Source organism: Bombus affinis, unplaced genomic scaffold (genome assembly GCF_024516045.1).
Source record: "Bombus affinis isolate iyBomAffi1 unplaced genomic scaffold, iyBomAffi1.2 ctg00000059.1, whole genome shotgun sequence".
In the NCBI taxonomy this organism is placed as follows: domain Eukaryota; kingdom Metazoa; phylum Arthropoda; class Insecta; order Hymenoptera; family Apidae; genus Bombus; species Bombus affinis.
In genome coordinates this window covers 319637-342941 of record NW_026108820.1, presented here as the reverse complement: position 1 = coordinate 342941, position 23305 = coordinate 319637, and the positions used below count along the sequence as shown (strand labels likewise).

Genomic DNA, 23305 nt, shown 5'->3' with positions numbered 1-23305 from the left:
ATGGAAATCGATAAAAAGTATTTATTATTATATCGAGAGTTTTAATGAGTTTTTTTTTTAGAAAAGTTTGTTACTTTATACAATTTATTGGTAGTGTATTGCTATAACAATTTTTCTAAAATTTACAATTTAAATTACATTGGTTCGTTGAACGATCGAGTAATAACTTAGCAGTGTTTTAAATCTCATTCTCGTAGATTTGATTGTATTTGTAATTATTATAATTATGAGCATCGTATTCTTAAGAACATCCCCTTTTTATATTATCAATTGTTCTTTGATTTATCGACATCATTAGAACGAGAACATCATTATTATTTTCTTATTTCTGAGCTTCGTATTATCGATATCGTCGTAATTTTATTGACTTATTAATCAATATTCATCGTAATATTATTATGAAACACATAAGGAATGAAACTCCATGTACACATTTATAAAATGAAAACAGCATTTTCATTGGTAATGCGATAAATCTTATGTATCGTGTTGTTGTGTAATATTACAGTGTATGTTACAATGTACGTATAAACGCGTTAATAGAACCAATTATTCTCATCGGCGACTAAAATGATTCACGATCGTGTGTTACTTCGTCTGCAATGTCAGGACGGATACATGATAATTGTTAATGTAATTTGTAATACTAAAGCTAGAAACAGATCGATCCCTCTTATCGTCAGATCGTTCGCAGCACCGGTACCGATATTGCAAAACGATTTCTCGCAGCAAGTGGTGCAAGCGGAGAGTTTTGTTCGTTCACCGACCACTATACATCCGGAGTCGCATTTGTTAGTACACTTTCTCTCCACCGACCAAGTTTGTGGACTAGACGTTGAATCTTCGGTGCTGGTAGTGTAAGAAAATCGCTTTACCTGAAGAGAAAGAAGCAAACGTGAAAGGAATATTTGCAGATTTTAAACTTTCACGATGTTCGTTATATGACATGTCCTAGCGGATCGCAAGAGACACTCGTACGCTAAAATATAGTATTTCTTTTAATTTTGTCCGAGTACGAGCTCATTTTGGGCGGCATTAAACCACGAACTTGATAGTATCGAGCGAAAAGAGAAAAAAGAAGACTGAAAAGAAAAGATGAGAAAGAATTCTACATGTACGTAGAATGATTCTTGATACTAAAATTAAATTAATATTTGCAACAATTCCTTGTTTCACTCTGTATGACATTTCACATTGGAACTTGTAACGAACACGAGTGAGTGTGAACGTAACATATTTTTAGTCAAGGGAATATCAATTTTCCAGAATATCTCGCATCATTTCCAGAGAATACGGTTCGTTCATTGTTAATTCGGTCGGTTAATATCGATTACGGATTTCGTAAAATTTTTGCCGTGTATGTGCAAACTGTACAATTATATCATATCCAATATCATTGTTGATTACCAATAAATAAGAAGAACAAATAAAAAATTGCATTTGCATATTCCCTCTAATGTGTACACCATGTACATATGTTCCTATAAAGCGGATTCAATTTCAATAAAGTACGTAATTATTATGAAACTGAATTGATCGACTATATTGAACATTTCCAAACACTAAAATCGCGTTATGAACGAAATGAAACTGTGGCTCTATCTTGAACAGCCTTCTCTCGCTCTCGTGTTGACGATAACTAATATCGCTTTTAGCTAGCTGTTTGCTATATTCTGTTTGCTTTAAAAGCACGCGATCAAAGCAAAATATCAAACATCTGCTGAAACACGTGCGTGACCTGTGTATAATCAACAAGCGTTGGAATCGCTGTTATCATTTGTCATTATCATACAGGTCCTTTTATCACCAGTGCACTTGTGCCCGAAAGTGGTGAAGTTTCCAGTCAGATTGGCGCATCTCTCTCCATCTTCCATTGTATCACACTGATGACACCATAAATCGTTTGCTCGTTCCGACGCTGCGTGAGTTCGATGTTCCGTAGTTAACAGTTGGCCTGATCATCGGACACAATCAACCGACAAATACGTATTAATTAATAGAAATCGTGATTTATCCTAGATTTCTAAAGATTATTAAAATCGACGTAGGAATCGGACGTAAGACGTTGGGCAAATCGTTGTCTACTTTTTAATGCTTCGCATCTTTCTCTCTTTTATTTCTTAGAAATTACTTCCTTCTACTTCTTCCTTTCTTTCATTTTTCAAACAAATGTGTCGTGCTTTCATTAACGTCAGATTTTTGTACATTTTTGTACAAATAAATAGATATTAGTCTTGACATTTACAGACACATCGGCGATATGCGTAAGATGAAATTTCGTCGCGTTCGTTGACAAGATTGCTAGGAAGATTGCGGAAAGGGATATCATCGAGGAAATCGTCTAATAAGGTGAAACATCGGTTTAGGTTTCTTATTTAGAACGGAATTCTTCGGATGTTTAGCTTTTCCGTCGAATAGCGTCTCTAACGATATTTCGCCAAATTTTCCTGCTGTTCTTGCGATACGTCCGACGGTAAGACTTGGCAAGCAAAATATCGTAAACGTATCCGGAAATTACGAAAAATTTATTTCGATTTATTTCAATTAAACGTATTCCGAGAGCAGCAAACGTATTCCTTATCCATTGGCAGGTAATCAACGAAATCATACACGGGTACTTAAAAATACCTACAGTTATGAAAGATATTTCCAAGTTCGGAAAAACGCTTCCACGCAAGTTTGATCAATCGTACCAATCCTCTAGAGTTTCAGCTTCTTAACAGATTCGATCATCTCCGAAGACTAAACAGACGGTATACGACTACGTTTGCATCTACACGACAATTGGATCTACGCAAGACTGCAGATTCGATATCCACGAAATATTCTATGTATATTTCATGAAGTTAAAAATTATACTGTTTTATTTCACATCTGGTTCCAATAGAATAAGATGGATTAAACGTAATTCAATAAAATAATTTAAAACAAAAAATGTTGTGCGTCTATTATTTCCTTATAAGATAAAAGACACTTTTGGGACGGTCTAATGTTAAAAATTCTCTGTGAAAGTTGATTGTAATATTCTTCTTATCTAAAGAAAAAGAGAAAATAGAAATAGATGTATTCAGTATGAATTATTTATTTTATACATAGGAAACATAGGCAAGACGGTAAATGAAAAAGGTAGCCTCGAAATGAGAATTCATCGCGAAGCTTATCACGGAAGAAAAGTCAATTAAATGCACCGTGTACGATGATCGTTGTTTACACGATTCGTAACACAAATGGCTAACACCTACGAGTGAAGGCTTCAACAGGTGCACTTTCCTCTATATGCAGTTTATATGTAGAGAAAGATCTTCGCTATAAATAGACGAAACATCGTTCCTTCAGACATCTAGTGAAAACTCCCTCAACGAAACACGCTCCTAAAACGCAACTTGCTCGTAAAACAAATAGGGCCATGTAACTGAAAGGAACCTCGAGAAAGAAAGAGAAAAATGGGAAGAAACAGAAACTTCCATTTTCCATTACAGAAACGCTCTTTGTTGAAAGAAAAATTCCTCAAATTAAAAATTCTCAAAGACGAAATACCGCCATTGTCTATCCTGGCAAATTATCTTCCGTCTTAACCAGTTACCTACTCTTGACGAGTATACTCGTCACGCGTAAAAAGCAGTTTTTGCTGTTTAAACTGCAATTTCAGCGAAAACTAAAATATATTCGTAAATTTGAAGACGTTTCGACCATTTGGAAGCCAGGACCAGGTAAAACGAACAAATGAAGAGATATAAATAATTATTATGAAAAAACTATAATACAGCGTGAACAAAGTAGTTGTTCTGTCCTTTCTAACGCATTTTAGTCGCATTAGTCGCAACGGCTAACTGGTCAATACATTGTCGAGTCGATCAACTTTGGTATTCCGATCGTATCGACGTGAAAATCGGCGTGACGAATAAGGCGCAAGAATCGTTTTCTTCTCTCGCAAATACCGAAGATGGACAACGCGTATCGGCGAATTTTTAATTTCAGAAAAATGTAATTTGATTCGTGGCGAAACGTGTGAGAAACGCGTCGAATTAAAGAGGCGAAGGTTTAAGCAGCCCGACAAAGCGAGTGAAATGCGAGGCTTACCATTGATGCTTACGACCATGGAGATAGACACGACGATCAGGAAGTACGTGACAGGGTACATGTATCGGCCATGTTGATAACGTCTAGCGCGTCACATTCGAAAATAAATTCGGCTGATGTCATTGGCGCATTGATCGCATGCTGGTGTATGGCGGCGAGCGCGTTGCGACGCAAAACGAGCGGATTTGGGTACAATAGGCAGCCATATTGAGAATAGCCGGAGTCTGCGCTGGATGGGTACAGCTGCTCCAGAAACCTTGAAGCCCAAGGAAAATCAATATCCATGGCAGCCGGAAGGTCCTGTTCGTTCAGCGGGAACGTTTGACGTCAAAGTTTCTGCGCATTCGCATCACACCCAGAAAAAAGAAAATTCACTGTCACTGAATCAATGATTTGTCGACACCGCAACTAAAATTCAACTTACAATGCCTCGAAAGCTAAAATAGTCCGACACTCGCCGTAAAAATATCTTTCGTTTCGTACGTTCATTCGAACGAAATAACTCGTCTGCAACTGTGGACCGAACCATTTGAATTTTGCTCGACGAGTTAGAGGAAATCTTCGAAATGTGTTATTTAAATCTTCGTTACAGGTCCAGCTAGAAAAGTTGTAAAAAGCTACCTTTACTTTCTTCTTCGCTATTCCGACTAATTGTACTTCTTTCAACATTTCTTTACACGTCACCTATTGTTAATCTTTCCAATTCTTCTAACTCGTAAAAAAAAAAAAAAAAAAAAAGAAAAAAGGAAAGAAACAAATTGTTTGACTCAATTTTTGAAAAGTTATTCTGTTTTAAAGAACGCACCAACGCCTCCTATAGCCCGTTACACGAGACTTCGGGATTTTGTTCGTTTTGTAACGAAACACGACTATCCAGATCACATTGGTAGAATTTGAAATCATCCTGAAAGTGCAAATGTAAAAGGCAGAAAATAGTTGTGGCGAATATTTGGGGGGAAAAATAGTACATAGTATAGATAGGTATTTTGAGCGTACAATAAATATCAAAAATTATTCCATTGAATATCAAGACGTATCGGTACAACAGATAATTGACTGTTTAATTAATTTCGTGAAATTAATTTCCTCCACGAGATACACCATAAAGAGCTATCTTCAACATGTTATAGACGCGAAATACTGTCCCATTGAACATTGAGATGCATCGATGTGATGGATAATTGACTGTTTAATCACTTTTGGAATCTCTGCGAAATATACACTCGCACTAAATATCTTGTTACTTAAAATACAATATAATATGTAATATGCGATATGTAATATAATATGTAACATACACGTACACACGCGATATATTTATAAAGAAGCACGTATCAGAGTTGGAATAATTTCGTGAGCAACAGTAGACGGTAAATGTAATTTGCAAACGACCTCTTTATCAAATATCGATAAACGCGATCGATATGGAAGGGATCAGTCCTTATGCTGGCCAAATATTCCGTCATCATTCAAACATCCATCGAAACTAATCCCAGTACATACCATTCGAATAATCGAGTAACTTCGTTATCGCGTATGATACAGTGCAATTACTTGATTGCAATGATATCTCAACGATTATTAACAGATACCAAGATGTCTCGACAGTTGCAAAAATCTTTTATAAATAAATTACACGTGGCTCGCGAAGCTGTTTCAACGTTGCTGGAAACTTTTTGCGTATATGATATACGAAGCATTTCGAAATGATCATTGCAGCACTGTAGCGAGACACGCCTAACTTGATCGTATCGGTGAAATTTCAAACGGATTTGGAAGTGTGCATAGAAGTTATATTTACCAGGGACACGTACTTTCCAAAAATCATCAAACTATTCGAACAGTCAATTATTATTTAGTATGTTAATAAGCCACGATGTACAATACCCTTAAAAAGTTAGAAAGAATAAATTTTCGGAAAATGGAACAATTTGACTTTCAAATGGCTTGTACGTGATGTAATCATCTGTTTGATGAACTTTTAATTGCTATCGTAGATAGGATCGTAAAATACTACGAATGTTACAGACATTGTCGTGATTTTCCTATAAAGTAACACACGGCGCGTAGTCCGTTTGATGTTCGATTTGCTTGGCTCTTGTAATCCAATTTCAATAAAATTGTACAAAATGCACGTGATACGAAAGAAAATATAAAATATACAAAATACTCTTTACTTCTCTTTTTTTTTCAATCATATTCTCAAAAATATGAATTTGCATCAAAATCTACAGTCCAATTAGAATATTAGAAAGAATATTCAGACAGACGATGTATATAAAGGAGATACAAATTACGACGATGAGAGAACTCGCAAGATATTTGTATCTGTGAAATTGCAACTGTTGCGTCGATAAATATCTACGCCGATTAAATGTTTGATACACTTCGGATTCTCATCGGAAAACCAGTAATAACATATTTCTATTTCGTAATATATTTCTGATGTACAGAGGATGCTCTCAAAAAAATATACACCCACTTTAATTAAATGGTATCGTGAAATTGCTGCATCGTATTATTACAATTTTTATACAAATCTTCCTTTCCTTCAATTTTGTGTACATTTCGGATGTATTCCTTTCTTTTAATCCTATTAATGGATCGATAGATTTAATTTTATAAAATTGATTTTTTGAATATTTATACATTCCATATCTTTTTAAGCACCACGTCACACGATTCTTTCGGTAGAAATAACTGCGTAAATTTAATAACTGCGTAAAATTACATTTTCTCTGTACCTGGGAGCTTTTGCGCGGTGAATTTTATACGATCGAAGCCCCTTTTTCGAATGGCATGGGTGCTTCGGCATGGGAAAGTGCCTCTCCATTATCGTTTTAGCTGGCTGTTTCCATTTGTATAAAATCGTCGTTATTATCGTCTTTATCACAACGAAACCATCCCATTACATTAGTGTATTTAAGGTTTCCCCACAGTTACCCCATCATTCGAGCAATCCACGTGCTTTACATAATTCTCAATATCACGTTTCCATTTTCTAACATCTGTGACTGTAGCTTTTCCAACATCACGTACTCTTGATGAATTCTATCGCCGATTCTTACACCACCTCCCACCTTCTAATTAAATTCTATTTTCTTTCTGTACGACTGGAACGTTGTTAGTTTCATACCAAATTCTTATTTATCGGAATTCTATTCTATCGAACAGAGAAAAGAATGTGTAGATTTTTTAAAAAGAAACTTATCCGTCACTGAGAAATGTTAGGTTCGACTGATAAAACGTACAGACACCAGAGTATTCGTGGGAGCAGTCGAACATCAACGATCTCGGCATATTCCACCTCAAACGCGATTCCGTAAAATTCAAACTAATCGTCCAGCGAGCTGTTCCATGTTTTCCAAACTGAACAGATCGTGAGCATCGGCCAGCGATATGGGAAATGAAGATAATTTCCAATTGTTCGTAACATCTGACGATCATTCGACTTAAAACATAGTTCTCGCGGTCGCGGCAAACAAGTTACGCAGGCAATTTGTCAGCTGTCGAACGAGAGAGCTGGCTGGTTGTACTGCGTTGAAGCAGAGCGATGCGAAGAACGGGAGAGACGCGAAAGGGAAGCGTTCACCGAGAATACGTCCGTTTCGTCTTTCTCGTTAGACGGTGGAAATGAATTGGCGATTTCACCATGAATACTACAAAGGAAGTTAACGCTGTAACTGGCGCGAGTTTCGCGTGAAACGTAGCCTTTGACGAGGTGAAAGCCGGTTTGTTTGCGCGTCTCGCCGAACAAATCCGATAACCAAAATTGTCTGACGAAATTGTTTTACACGAGCCGTGTTCTCGGTAACGCTAGCGGCTATTTAATCAAAATTGTCGGCCGCGTTTCTCGTTGGCCGTTCGATCGACCAACGTGTAATTAAAATGATACTCTTAATAGATCCTCATGGACAAAGATAGCGAGGCTGGCAGTTGGCGAAGCGAGCTAAGCAAATAGCGAATTATATCGCGTGTTATAACTGGATCGTGGAAGTTTGCGCATATTTTTACACTGATAAATTAACCCTGCTGCTGATCCTCTAATATTTCTCGTTCGATCTCATCTATTACAAATAACAGATACGTAAGACAACATAGGAAAATATATAAGTAAATAGTATCGCGAATAATTACGAATAATTGCATTCATTTTCGTTAAAGGTAAATTATATTGTATTTACGTGCCAAGGATAGAACTGAAATTGCCGCTGATATTGATTTATTCTTGTTAAATTTCAATGTCAGAATAAAAAAGTTTAGCAGTTAGCGGTTGCGACCTCTTTGAAAAGCGTGTACCTAAAAGTGTGTCGCGAACAGTAAGCGATGGCGAGTATACTCGTCGAACACGGAGTACGGGTGGCTGTTATAATATAGAATTCAGTTGTTACGAAACGACTGTTTTATTTTTCAATTTAGTACTGACGGGGCTCGTCGTAACGTAAAATACTGCCATCTCTTCGTGACGAGTATACTCGTGGAAAACAGCCAATTGGTTAAACCAGGACCAGATCACGATACCGTTTAAAGATGAAATTTGTAGAATGGTTAGAGTTAGAGAATATCGGAACTTTGTATTATTATAACGTTTACCATCGCTGCGCTCTCGATATTAACCCTTAACTGCTGCTCTGGGACTCCCAGACGATATAAACATCCGCGTAACTTCGCTCTCGAGCAACGCGTGATGTCAAGTGTCTTGGTAATTTTCAATTAAGTCGCCCCTTATGACTATAACTTATAACTTCTGATCTTTGTTCCGTATAGGAGTAATTGAGAACGTACAACTTTCCTTTCGCTTTGTTTCGTCTTGTCCATTATGGATGAAAATGCGATTATAGTTACGAAACGAATCATTCTTCGTTGATCGCGATACAATGGAAATGTTTACAGCGAACGTTCCCGAGTGCTTCGAATAAAGAAAGAACGATGCAATACGATACTCTTTGACTTATAAATAACTTTCCTTTGAGACCAATCGGTGGATCAATTTTCTGGCTCCGCAGACGCAATGTTACACGTAATCCTAGGAATCGTGAAGTTTTCAGTCTTTTCTAATATTATTTTTCAACTTGAAATTCAATCTATTGGACGTAGGAATATTTTTACTGTAAACTATTAGAAAAATGTCCATCGTATAATCGACGAGCATCGCGAGAGTAATATCCAGGCTTTAAATTCTAAAGGCTCGTTACCGTACAACTGTAGTAGGCAACGTCGTTGCTCTAAACACGTACGTAATTTTGTTCACATTGTATAACCGATAACTATTTTCTTTTTATTATTTCTTTTTATTCGAATGTCCTTCAGCTTTCGCTTTACCACCGTACATCATCCCTACGTCATGCACCGATACTATTTTTCTTTTACACTGTGACACTTACTTCTCTGCTTGACCATGAGATCCTGATCATCATGCAAATGGTCTAAGACTGTTGTCGTAATACTCTACGGAATAACTAAAATTGTTGTATCGTTCTAACACGTTATAGATTTTATTAAAGAGGAACGTTTACTCGATAGAAGACTCAGATTCATGAAATAAGACACCGGTTTTCCCTGACGCCACTTTACGATATAAATAATTAAACTTTTTCTCCCTCGTATATGGAAAGCTTAAAATACTTTTCCTGTATTATCTATGCCAAATCTCCTGTCAATTTCGTTACTAAAATAAATGTTACAGTTATCAGCAATAATCGCTTGCACTCGACTATACGTTTCTTTAATTAAAAATTTATCAAAGCGAAGTCTTCGATTCTTTAAATTCTGCAAAATTTGATGAAACGCGCAATGACTCGAAACTTCCGACGAGTAATGTACGCGAAAGACTCTGTATACTCGTTAGGTCGTTCCTCAAACGAGAAACAGATCGAACTGTTCGCGTTCGAGTCAAACGTAAAGGGAAAAGATTAAATTTCCTAACTTTCCGTCGATAGGATCTTCATCGATGTTTATGACAGTTGACTTCTCTTAATTAGCGAAGCTTCAAGCTTTCGATATTTCCAAGTTTCAATAATTCTCATTCTCCGTTCGCCTTTCAATGACCGTTATTAGCGTGAGCGTGTGTCAATAATCAAAGCGAACGATGCTCTTTTGAACCTTCCTTTCCTCTTCCATTCGTCTTCCTTTTCAGAACGGAATAATGGCTAGATCTACTTTACTCGTTGCGCTGATTTAACGAGTGCGTGTTTATTCTCTCTTTATTCTTCGTCTGCTTCTGCCCTCGCATCTGTTGAACATCGATTCGATTGCTGAACTCGACTGTGTGATTCTCCTATCAGGAACGACATTTGCGTCGGAATATACATGTTACGGTCGTTCTTTAAAATTCTTCTAAATTAAAAGTTCCTTAAAACTCTCCTAGCTGCAAAGTTCTTCTCCTGAAAGAGTCGCGGTAAACGTGGATATCTGACGTTACGCGTTCGTTAACGAGCTTCTCTTATGTCAAATATTACAAAGCAACGATTTACCCAAAATATAGAAATATCTTCCGAAATAGCGGACTCATCGTTAGATTATTAGATCGCGGATGTTCGTGCATTTGTGGGAATTTTAAAAATGCAAAAGTCCATGAAACGTTTAGGAAACGTAGAGGATGAAATAAATCTTATCTATATATATCTTGAATATGTTTGTGTATGAATATCTTATGATTTGTGTGTATGAATATCTATATCTTTGTGTATGAATATGAATATCTTTGTGTATTTGCTACGATATAATTATTAAAAAGAAGAAGAAACTTTCAATCATGAGAAAGATGGAATATAATGAAATATATTCAGACATTGAATAAAAATTTTTATTTTCATTTCGGAGGATGGAACGAACACGAAATATGCAGCAAATTTTGCGAATATTTCAAAATGAAGGAACTGCGCAAATATAAATATTTGCAAGTTAATTGCACTTAATATGGAACACCTGACTTTAAAAGCTTCCCAAAAACAGAAACATGCTTTTCTTTTCAATTGCTTTCGAGAAATTAATAAGTCCTTTCTGTGTCGCTTTATAAATTCTTTTAACATCGATATTACGTTTTTTCCTAATATTAAATTCTAACAATTTCTTACAATTTTTCAGCTGAAAGTTGTATTAAAATAATTTTGGCAACTGCTGAAAATTGTTGAAATTGTTGCACCAAGAGCGTAATTTCTGGGAAAAAAGGGTCGATGAGAACTCAAATCCTTCCGGGACTGTTTTACTCGCTCTATTAAACAAACATGTTTAATGATAAATCATGCAAAAAGTAATATTTTTTACGTTCATTATTTAACACGACTCTCAGAAAAATTTTATAGGCTGTCAAACGTAACAATCAACTGCATTCGATCAACGCATGCTTTCATTTTTAAGGAAATGTTTCATTTATTATTTGCGTTATTACTTTAATAAACGTTTGCTATACCGTTAACGTTCATATCTATGAACCAACGTTTACTTACAGCTTTACCCTTACATAACGTCAATCTTCGAAAGAATTACGGATTTTTATTATACAATATATTAATCTTAGTTATTATAACGTTAAGTTATTAGCAAAATTACAAGATTGAAGTTACCAGAAGAAAAAAAGCGAGGTGTTCGTTTCCTCTTTTACAAATATAGAAGAGGAAGGTTGCTTAAGAATGATTAAAACGTAAAATGAAATTCTAATTAAATAAACGCCGTATTACCATTTTTCTACTATAGTTTCGAGTAAATTCCGCGCACTAATCGTATTTCTCTACGGCACAATAATAACATTCTGTTAATCAGCCTTTGAAATGTCACCGCAAATGTTCCATGTGCAACGTGACGTGTATTCCGTGATAATTTTCTTAAACTATATGAAGTTAACGTTTATAACATTCTATAAAGTAATAAGCAAACTAAATGAATAGCCTTCATCACGCTGTATATCCTGTTTGCATATTTAATATTAATATCAAAGCTTCCATGCAAAAAGATATTGTATTTTGCAAGCGTATTTTATTACCGAGTGCATAATAATTCATTAACAATCCCCACGATTTATCGTCACAGTACGAAAGTACGTTCAATAATTTACATTCTGTTTTTACACAGTCTGTTGTAGCTATACTTTGTTTTCACGTATTTCAAGTAAACATATCATCGATAAATACACCAGTACAAACGCTATTATATCGATGCAAACGTTAAAACATTTTCATCATGGTGAAATGTATTTGGTACATCAATTTTAGCGAATTCAATTAATGTATGACGAATGTTAAGCATTTACTTTGATTCGTTGAGTTTTAAGAATGAAATTAATTAAAATTTCCTTCAATCAAGGTAGATGTAATTTTAACAGAAAATTCCATTAAATTTCTATAAGTATTTCTAATGGTTACTCTTATGCCTATAGATAAAAATTAAAAAGCAAACTATCCTATAAAAATTAACAGATAAGATTATTTTTTCCTGTTAATTTCTATGCCATAATTGCCTCTTCGATTCCCCATTTCTCTACGATTTATTCGTCTCGTACACAATTTTAACGTAATATTTGTAACAACAGACAGAGATACTTAGTTAGATTTAACACGATTCTTTTTTTCGCTTTTGTTAAAAAATTATTCGCAGACCGCAGCTCCTCCTTCGATAAATTTTAATTCTCATTACGTGTACGTACATAAAACGTAGCGAGTACGAAACAATCACAGAATAACGTGATCTTCGATGAGATGCGATGTTTTAATAAGTTCTGATAATAGATGCATCATTAAATATGTAATTGGAAATGGTTGTTAATCGCGAGCATTAAATAATAATGTAATTTGAAAATAAATTAAATTCGATATATTTATACCGAATATATTAAAGACGTTTTAACATCGACATATTCAACATTTACTACTATTTTCCAGGCACAATATCTTCTTGTCGTTACGTATTTGAAACCTCCATAATATCTGAACTTATTTTAGCGGACACAGCAGTATGTAATAGTTACATTAATGAATAAAAAAAAAAAAAAAAAAACAACAACAAATCGCGAGTATCTTCGTTAACTTACAAGATACGTATTATTAAATATCCAAAGAACAATTCTAAACAATTTTGCAGAAATAACATTCCAAACAAATATAATACTTATTAATTGATATATTAAATTCGTCGGATGCAATTTTTTAATCGCACATGAAACAAACGTATATTTCTCATTTCGTTGAATTGTTTTCTACATTTAAATTATTCCTGGATAGATGAGAATTATACGAAACTCACGAAATAAGGAAATAAGCAAAATAAAAAGAAAAAAAGAAGAAAAAAGAGAAGAAACTGGTAGATTTCACTTATCGTTAAACTTATATTCTTAAACCAAGTTAAACTTAGTTCGCCATCTTCGTGATATTACGCAATTCAACAAACTGTCAGATGCAAATACAACGTTAACATAGAATTGTAACGATAAAAGTTATATTCGAAGTTATGGTAATCTCTTCTGCTATGACTCATCATTGTGCAACTGTAACTTATACCATTAACAAATCTGTATTTTCAGCCACGTTTCTAACTATAATCGTACATTCCATGTACATAAGTAATGTCCACATTGAGGAACGTATAACGCTTAGTTAATAAATTCGAAACCACATCGTTCGCGTGTAGTCCACGCGAACTATATTTGAATTGTGTTAAAATGGCAATTTGTAAATTTTATACGTCATATCGAAGGGATTAAGGATATTGAAGGAGAATACATAAATATTCGAGTCGCGTACATAAGTCTTAATATTATAATAATAAATAATAAGTCATAAATAAGTCATAAATAAATCATAAATTTTCATAATCTTAGTACGTTATTGATCTACGATATAGTAAAAGTTCTATACAATAAGTAATAAGCTTTATACAATAGCTCGTGGTTGATAACTCCGCGTTAAATACAATTTATGGCAACAAAATTTTATCCTATTCTAACAGTTCGTGGAAATAAAAATCGACGGACTTATGTAACTTCCAGTTGGCGAACAAATTAACGCAAGTTTCCAACGAATGAAACGCGAATAATGGGCCAAGGAATTTCCGACGATATGAAGAATTAGGTAACGTTGTCGGAGAAGAGTGCGCGAATGTAATACAATACCTTGGAAAAGTAAAACGTTTCTTTTAATAATGTAAATGGGCTGAAAAATATTGCGGCAGAAGCGAGCAATTACTGATTCTACGTGAAAAACCGAGTGGAAAATGTGGAATAAAATTTGTAAAAATTTCAGTACACCGGTTAAATCCTCAATTTCGATCCTCGGATGAAAAAAAAATTAATTGTAATAAATCATACCAGGTGTTTTTCCTATCTTTCTTATTTTTCACGTAGAATCACACTCTGTGTTTCTATTCGATCTATTGGCCAAAATCTATAAAATACACGTGGCGATCAACGTATCGATGCATTCTGTCAATTAAAAAAAGAAGATATAGCTTAACGTAGAATAATCTTTTTTATTGCGATAGTGATGGAAATTTCATTATCGAGATTAATCGTGAGCTTGTTGAAAGTCTGATCGGCGCTATAACGAAAGAGTAGTTAGGCGAGCGGAATCACGGCGTGGAATGGAAAAGCGTGAGAAAGTAGTCTCATAATGTAATTAATGATCGAGGAATCGAAATTCTGTCGTATTTTACAGCGAGGATAAGAACTACTCAAGCGACAATCGAATGTCACTTAAGCGCTCTGGAGATGGAATCAATTAGTACTTGAGTGGCGTTAATTCTTGCGCGAAGATCAATTCTCGCAAACTATTCGAAAAATAAGGATTAAAAGGTTTTTACATAGGGAAGCGTAGGATTGAAGCTTAGGATTTAATTTTGACGCGAATAAATGAAAGTTTAAGAATCGAGATTTAATTGAAATAAAAGTAGGATCGTTAAATTAAAAAACGTGAAGAATTCTCAATTCTTGTCGCATATGAAGTATAGACACAAGTCTTTCAAATAATAAAATATTTAACCAACGTTAAATATTGAACTATAACGTGAAAGTAATATAAATGTAAATGAATATCGAACATTCTGAATTATAACACCAATTAATCGCATGCTAATTAATATTTATGAATCATAAGCGAAACACGATGGAAAATCGAAATTCGATATATATATTTCGAACCGTAAAAATAAGATCAGTAGAATGAACATGAGTTGGTGTACACTAGTTTTTTATTAAATGAAAAATAATAGATACGAATAGTAATAATAATAGGATATTTCTTAATTAACTTTTTCATTAATAGATATTATGTTTACATATATACAAATAAATATAATTTTCTACAAATAATATATATGTTATCAATTTAGGATATGAGTATAAAATTTCTCACCATGTCACAAATTTTCCCGAACGTTATTTTTCGCATTTGAACTTGCAGTTGGATACTACGACTATATTTCTTATATCTGTTTACAAGTTTAATAAAACTATTTTACGCTATGGCTTCGCTTGTTACTTACGGCTTCTTCAAACCAAGCGATTAAGAGATGGAATAAAGCTGAAATTACGTGATATAATATGCGCGTATACTTCGTGTGCCTGACATTGCGAGCATCACACTACTTACAAAGGAGATTTTACCTTGTATAAATCATACTTTTATTTTGGCAGCATAATAAATTTTATCCGATTACTTGAAAGCTGTTTGTATTCCGAGTTATTAAGCATCGTTATAACAACGAATGGTATTGATAATTCTCTAATTTATTTAAATTTCCAAATTAACATAAAGTGTTACGTAATCATTTTATAAATGTCTTAAAACGTTATGAAAATTATTTTATATCAAATCTTCCCTTAGAGAACGTGGGCAGATGAATATTAAACTTTGATGGAACGCATCTAACGATTAAATATTACATATCTATGAAATTCATCTAAATGATTAAATATCAGATATCTATGGTATTCATCAAACGATTGAATATCAAATAATATAAAATAAATATAAAATAACAGTTAGCAACATTTCGATATTATGGATTAATTGAATTAACTTTTAAATCGAAACACAAACGTGTTAACTACAACCTGCGGATTAAAGCGATTACAACTTTTTCCTTTTTTTTACTTTTTTTTTTTTTTGATAGGAAAACTTCAACCAATACTTTTGTGTAAGCCTGTGAGGTAAGCCTCGACTTCTAAACTAACTTCGTAAGCTATAGAACTAAAAGAGCATAATCGTAATGTGATACGAATAGTCGGAAGAAATTTAACATTTATTTAAAAATTATATATGTGTATTTAAAAACCACTATATTACAAAGTCTTTAACTATATTTTTATGAATCTGTATAATTTGTTAGAATTTTAAAAGGATACATATATATATGCAAGCTCCCTAGATTTCATGTAGGATAGGGATTCTTTTTGTTTCGCGGGTAGCACGACAGGCTGTGTTTCACGGACAGACCGATCTTCCCTTGTTTTACGGACGACCATTTTAAGAAGCACGTTTTTCCCGAACGGACGGACAGAGAGTTACATCAGAGACAAACAAGGTTACGGAATAGTTATTTAAGATTTTAAAGACTGAAGAAGAAAGATCGGTAGCTCAGGACGTTGAAAATCGATTCTCAATTTTCAGGTAAACATTGTACTAAAGACTTGTTATTTCCCGTTTATATAATTATTGTTATTTATTGTTATAAACGCATATTAATTGTCGTTTATTTTTGTATTTTATTATTTACTTTATAATAAAAACTCGATTTTCAGACTACAGAATCGATCCCTGAATTATCACCAAATTACGATCTTACAAATCGATTTTCACTACGCCATGCCGTTAGAAGTGAAGCTACGTATCGCCATGAACGAGAACGCAAGGGGGAGAAAATAGAATGCATAAGAATCCATAAGAAAACCAGAAGATGAAGTATGTGATGTCTTTCCTCCAGAATATCAAGCAAGAGATCATCGTCCGCGATTATTCAGTTTATCGATAGTGAAGAAAGCCGCAAACAGCTTAACCAAGGTAAGCCATTACAGAAACATTGCACTCACGATGGATGACGCAACGGCAGCGTCATACATCGGTACAAGTTTAAACTTCGTGTTTCGAGATATTTACTTAGAAGAATCGGAGATCATCCCCACAAGGAAAATAAAGACCGAAGTCGAAAAGCCCAATCTTCAAACAGAAACATTATTAGAGATCTTCCAGAAACAAAACATGCATGAGAGAGAAGGCACAGACTTTGTCATAAAACAATTTGATGGAAGGCAAAAAGCCACAGATTGGAGTATGAAATATTCATATTTCACATACGGATCCCTTCCATACTCTAATATGAGTATGAAACCGAATACGAAAAATACGAAATCCAAACTGATGAAAAAAGGATCAAGAATTTGAAGAAATATTTGGGAAAAACAGCATCAGAATGGTACCAAGCAAATCTGCTGAAGGATGAAGAATACAACTGGGAAAATTGGAAGGTGGCAGTTCAAAAAGCTTCTGGCAATAAAGGTTGGTCTGCAGTACGATACACTTATAACTTTAAATACATTTCAGGTTCATTCACTGAATATGCCATAAAAAAGGAATGATTAATATTGGAAGTAAGAAGGAAGACTTCTGAAGAGACAGGGATAAATCTAATTGTTATTGGATTACCCATACACATTCAAGATAAAATGGATAAAGAAACAGTACAATCAACAAATGAGTTAATCGGATTCTTGGGGCAATATCAGACGAAGGGAAAAAAACACAAGGGAGTAACGCAAGATTGGACAGAAAGCCAGAGCCACTGCCCAAGAAACAACCTTGTGTGATTTATGAAGCACTGAATTTCCCAGGTCGATTTCACCCAATAACAACTCACCAAAGAAATACATGCACATACTCATCGATCATTTTTCAAGGGTTGTTTTTATGTCCACATCGAAAACACAACACACAGAAGATATCATAAAACTTATAGACTCGACAGGAGAAACTGATTCCATAAAAATTATCCTTGCAGACCGATACCCAGTAATGACATCCAAAGAAATTCAAGAGTATAGGAGGAAAAGGAACATTAAATTAATTTTCACCTCGACAGACTGCCCATCCTCCAATGGACTGAACAAAAGGGTAAATCAAACATTAGTAAACAGGATCAGATGTAATTCAGACAAAAATAAGAGAAACTGGACAGAAATCACAGAAGAAAGCGTAGAAGAAAACAATAACACCAGACACAGTGTAACGGGGTTTGCCCCAAATCATTTACTGAATGGAAAAATGATTGAAATCGTCCCTAAGGAAATAATGGAGAATAAGATAAACCTAAAAAGAGACAGAGAAGAAGCATTCAAAAACTCAACAAGAAATTTCGAAATCAACAAACAAAAATACGATAAAAAAAGAAGAGAACACGAATTTAAAATCGGTGATATGGTCTTCACCCATAACGGAAAAAAAATGAATAGAAATAAGCTGGAAGAAATGAGGAAAGGACCTTTCATAATTCTAAGAAGGATTTCAAACTCCATATATGAAGTGGATAACGGTAATCGGGGATCTGAAGGGAATCTGTTTCACTCCCCATTCGAGGGGCGGTGTAAACTCCCTAGAGTTCCTGTAGGATAGGGATTCTTTTTGTTTTACGGGTTGCACGACAGGCTGTGTTTCACGGACAGACCTTCTTTTATTTTATGGACGACCATTTTAAGAAGCAAATTTTTCGCGAACGGACGGACAGAGAGTTACATTAGAGACAGACAAGGTTACAGAATAGTTATTTAAAATTTTAAAGACTGAAGAAGGAAGATCGGTAGCTCAGGACGTTGAAAATCGATTCTCGATTTTCAGGTAAACATTGTACTAAAGACTTTTTATTTCCCGTTTATATAAGTATTATTTATTGTTATAGACGCATATTAATTGTTGTTTATTTTTGTATTTTATTATTTACTCCATAATAAAAACTCGATTTTCAGACTACAGAATAGATCCCTGAATTATCCCCGGATTACTATCTTACATATATGTACATATTTGTATATATATATATATATATAGAGAGAGAGAGAGAGAATGTTACAAGGAAGTAATCTAAAACTCCGTAAATTTGTAGTACATGTTTAATGAGAGAAGTATAAAATATCTGATAAGCGTAGATCCAATAATTAATCCTATTTACTTGATATACCGTACTTTTTATTTAACATTTAAATCGAACGTTTAAATCGAACCCTCGATAGAATAGATAGAATAAACGTGTCCAATAAAATAATCTCGTCCATCATCTGATTTGAATCCAACGAATTTTTTTTTATGAATACACATAGAGAGAAATCTACCTATTGTGGACACACGTACAAATCAATAAATAATGCATGTCGTGCAATATCGGCTACAGAAGGAATAAATAGAGAATTATGTATTATCCACAGATGGCAGTTATACAGTGACTACGAAAGGTATTTAAATAATATGAATATAAATACATGATACACGTATTAAACTTGGTATTATTTAATGGTACTTTCATACGATTATAAGGATTTGATTTGAAATATAAAAGCTGATAGGAAAACGGTTCATTGGAAAATATGGACACGCGCAAATATTTTCTCGTGCCCGCAGTATATTAAAACAGAAAGTCAAATATTTGTTATGAATGGCGAAGGATATTTTTCTCTTCTTCTTGACCCAACAATTGGATTTCATCAATATTATATAACGTTGATTAAAATTTACTTTTCTCTCGAGTGAGTACTATAAGATCACAAAATGACATAGATCTTTTCTTTGCAACTTGCTGAATATAAAACTGCGTCCTTTTACAGGCAACCATGTATATTCCAAGCGTGATGAAGGGATTAGATCATCGTATCGTAAATTATGCTTACTTCCAACCCCAAAGGCAGACTTTCTATGTGCTTGTCTCTTTGCTTCGAGGGCCAGCGAACTCTTCACTCTATATGACAGAAACAGCCTAGAATCCAGGGGGAAATTTGAAAGTCAATCAAGGAAGGAACTGCAAGATGGACAGAGCAAGGTCTCGTAGAAATGTATGTGAGATTCGTTTCTCGCAAATTACGAGATACGGAAACGTTTAAAGTCATCTACAGGCGGAAATCTGTTCAAGACAGTCGCGGTAATATTTCGACGTTATATTTCATACGTTAAGCCAGCTATTATTTAAATATGTTCTTTGAAATTAAGTAAAATCAAAGTAGCTGAAAAAGTACAGCTGATAAAATTACGTTCAAAACGTGAATGAACAATAATTTTTACTTTCGTTACGCTGTTGTTATCTATTATCCATTATTTCTTATGGCAAGAAATGGGAACGTGCTTAATTTACGATAAAAACGAGAAACAATACGTAAAATATTTTTCACGATAAATTATTTTCATATTGTTTGAAATAATTTTACGCTTCCGCGATATAAGTGGCGAATGTAATTGAACAAGAATCATTTTTGATAAATGTAACAGATATATACCGTATATATATGCAAAATATATTGTAACGTGTTAATTCATAAAGTTACGTAAAATTATTGGAAATCTATGTACGTAGGTATGTTTAAATATTTCATTCATGTTTTTATTCCATTGAATTGCAAGTTATATAAAATCATTTCATTAATAGTATAGTTCAATGATATAAGAATTGCGAATTAAGAATATTGTTTATTAGTGATATAAATAATTAAATTAGTAATAATGTATACTTAACACGTTCTTGTATTTTGTTATTAAGGTAGAGTTAAATGGTTAAAGAATTAAAATTATTTTGCTCTTCTTTCAAAATTATTTCAATCTCAATCTCATGTTTTAGAAGGGAAAACTATAATTTTTGTTCTTAAAACATATCATCCCCTAATAGTCTGCGTTCGAATCATGATTATTCTAAAAACCACTATGATTGTGTTATTGAAACAACGTCATCAACTAGTTTCTTAAACTATGTAGATGCTATTGAAACAAACTACGTACATGCATAGTAAGTTTATATGAATATTAAACATAAGAAACTTCGTTTGACTTGATTTGGCTGAAATCAGCTTGTCGAAGTGCATCATAGAAATAAGTCACGTCGATCAAAGTTGTAGCGCAATATCTATTAGACTGTCATTAAAGTCATCGTTGATACATTAATAGATGGTATCATACAGTTAAACGACATGTCATAATATTCTTTCATCTAAACCATAGTAGCAACAGACTGTTTCCTACAGACTAGAGGTATTTCATGGGACGATCATATAAATTCTTAAATACAATAATGTATAATACACATACGTACATACATGAACCAAGTCTGTAAGCATAATCTATAGACTATAATAAATACGTGAAACATTTTGAATTCTGTATTAGATTTGAAGAAATCTCGAATAAATCAAAAGATATTAAATACTACAAAACTGTGAGCATTATTAAGGATTAGGATGTGATTTTTTGAAAGATATAAATATAATTTATGAATAGTTTCAAAGATGAAGGTGAAAGAAATCTGTAACAAGAATTAGTCCCTTAAGGAAACGTTAATTACTTTGTTACTGTAGAAACACTTGTGGATTCTTCGTTATAAAACTAACAATTATCTTTTATCTAAAGGATATGTTATAATACAAAGATCCTTAAAATTATTCGATGGAATATCCTATTGATATTAATGCTGATTACCTACTTTTTAACCTATCATTTACAAAGAACAGTTTATTTATCGAAGCTATAAACTTTTTTGCCCGCTTCAGAGCTTTCATCGACGATTTATGACGTACATGGTGCAATAATGCCTAATGCGATTCTCTTTAATATCCCATATTGCATACATTCTCGTACCGATTACACAAATTGTTTGAATTCAAGAAACATGAGATCACTATACCGGTATAAATTTGTTATTTACTTGATCTGAAATATCCTTTCAAGTTTGAAGTGAAATTGAAATTCTTTCAAATAATCTTTGACTTAAAGATGTTATTTATAGCTTCGCGTTTATCGATATTGATTCCCTAAATTTAACTGATTTTACATGTATATTTATTTTACGATTTAAGCATTACATGTTAGTTTAAGTATCATTTACATACCAGCTACTTGAAATCCATTTAATTTCATGTAACAACTAATTACAGAACAAGGTTTAATTTTTACGCTAACTAAGCTCAAAATGTCCATGAAGCATGATTTGTTTCTGGAAAGTCATTTAACTATTTTAACTAACGAAATGTATAACGAAAACTATCGATTTTCAGAACTTTATAATATAATGGAATCGTTTTACATATTTGCGGACAAACAACACAACAGTTTTCGTCTATGAATACGAAACAAAAAATTTAAATAAAAATTATATTAATCCTTTCGGTACGAGTTGTTTTTTAACATCGATAGTACGTATAAAGCAGTAAAGCATGTGCGTGACCTGAATACATTTCCGGTCTTTTTATAACGATTGTGAACAAATAATGTAAAACTATAACTTCAAAACTATAACGTATGTTTCCAGATAAAGAAATTAATCACAGACTTCGCTGGATGCATAAGCATTCATAGACAACATCAATGGAATTTTTTCTGATGAATATGTACTTCTCCTGTAGGAAAGTATGAGATGACTCGTTTGTTTGTAAGAAATGTTCAAGAGCAGTTATGAAATCATTTACGGATTTCACTACGTTTTACATATTCGAAACTTTCCATCTTTGCATTTCTTTTCTGTCTCCCCTTTCTCGTGAATACTTAAATACATGATTTTTTCAAAACTTCACAAAAATAATCGTAAGAATCTATTCTATTTTTTCTCGTATATTTCTTTGTTTGGAAAAAGGAATAATTTATGACTTGTAATTTGTAAAATTACGCTAATAATATCAGTTTACTTGTACAAGATGGCCACCATACACATATTTGTCACATTAGAAAATATAGACCTAACCAAACAGGAATATTACACATTACAAGTTAACGTACATATATATGTAGTATCTATTTACAAGTATCGCAGATTACCTCTTGAAAAGTAAGAAAACATAAAGACTAAAGTAAAGTTGTAAATCTAAACTACAGTTCAAGTTATACAAGGCATGCAAAGCTTCTCTTGAAACGTTAGGTGCGTACTTCGATATACAATATAAAGAAACATAGCCCGCGAGAAAAGCTATATAGTACATACCATACAGATCCCTCGCCATAACTTTGTCAATATGCGCAACGAAATCGGTAATTTTCGCGCCACCACTCAAACACCGTTTCTCTCG

At 33.6% G+C, this 23305-nt stretch overlaps 2 long non-coding RNA genes across 3 annotated transcripts; both read left to right on the top strand.

Moving 5' to 3' along the window:
* Window positions 1-18703: 18703 nt before the first annotated feature.
* Window positions 18704-19686, top strand: LOC126926873 (uncharacterized). Of its 2 annotated transcripts, XR_007714976.1 has the most exons (3): window positions 18704-18893; window positions 19022-19504; window positions 19587-19686. It is a non-coding gene; the product is annotated as an uncharacterized LOC126926873 (long non-coding RNA). The 2 variants fall into 2 exon arrangements; XR_007714975.1 differs by lacking the exon at window positions 18704-18893 and having other exon boundaries at window positions 18947-19504.
* An 81-nt stretch (window positions 19687-19767) lies between these two features.
* On the top strand, window positions 19768-22421 carry LOC126926901 (uncharacterized). Its single transcript, XR_007715004.1, has 3 exons — window positions 19768-19795; window positions 19874-20184; window positions 22301-22421. It is a non-coding gene; the product is annotated as an uncharacterized LOC126926901 (long non-coding RNA).
* Window positions 22422-23305: the final 884 nt, after the last annotated feature.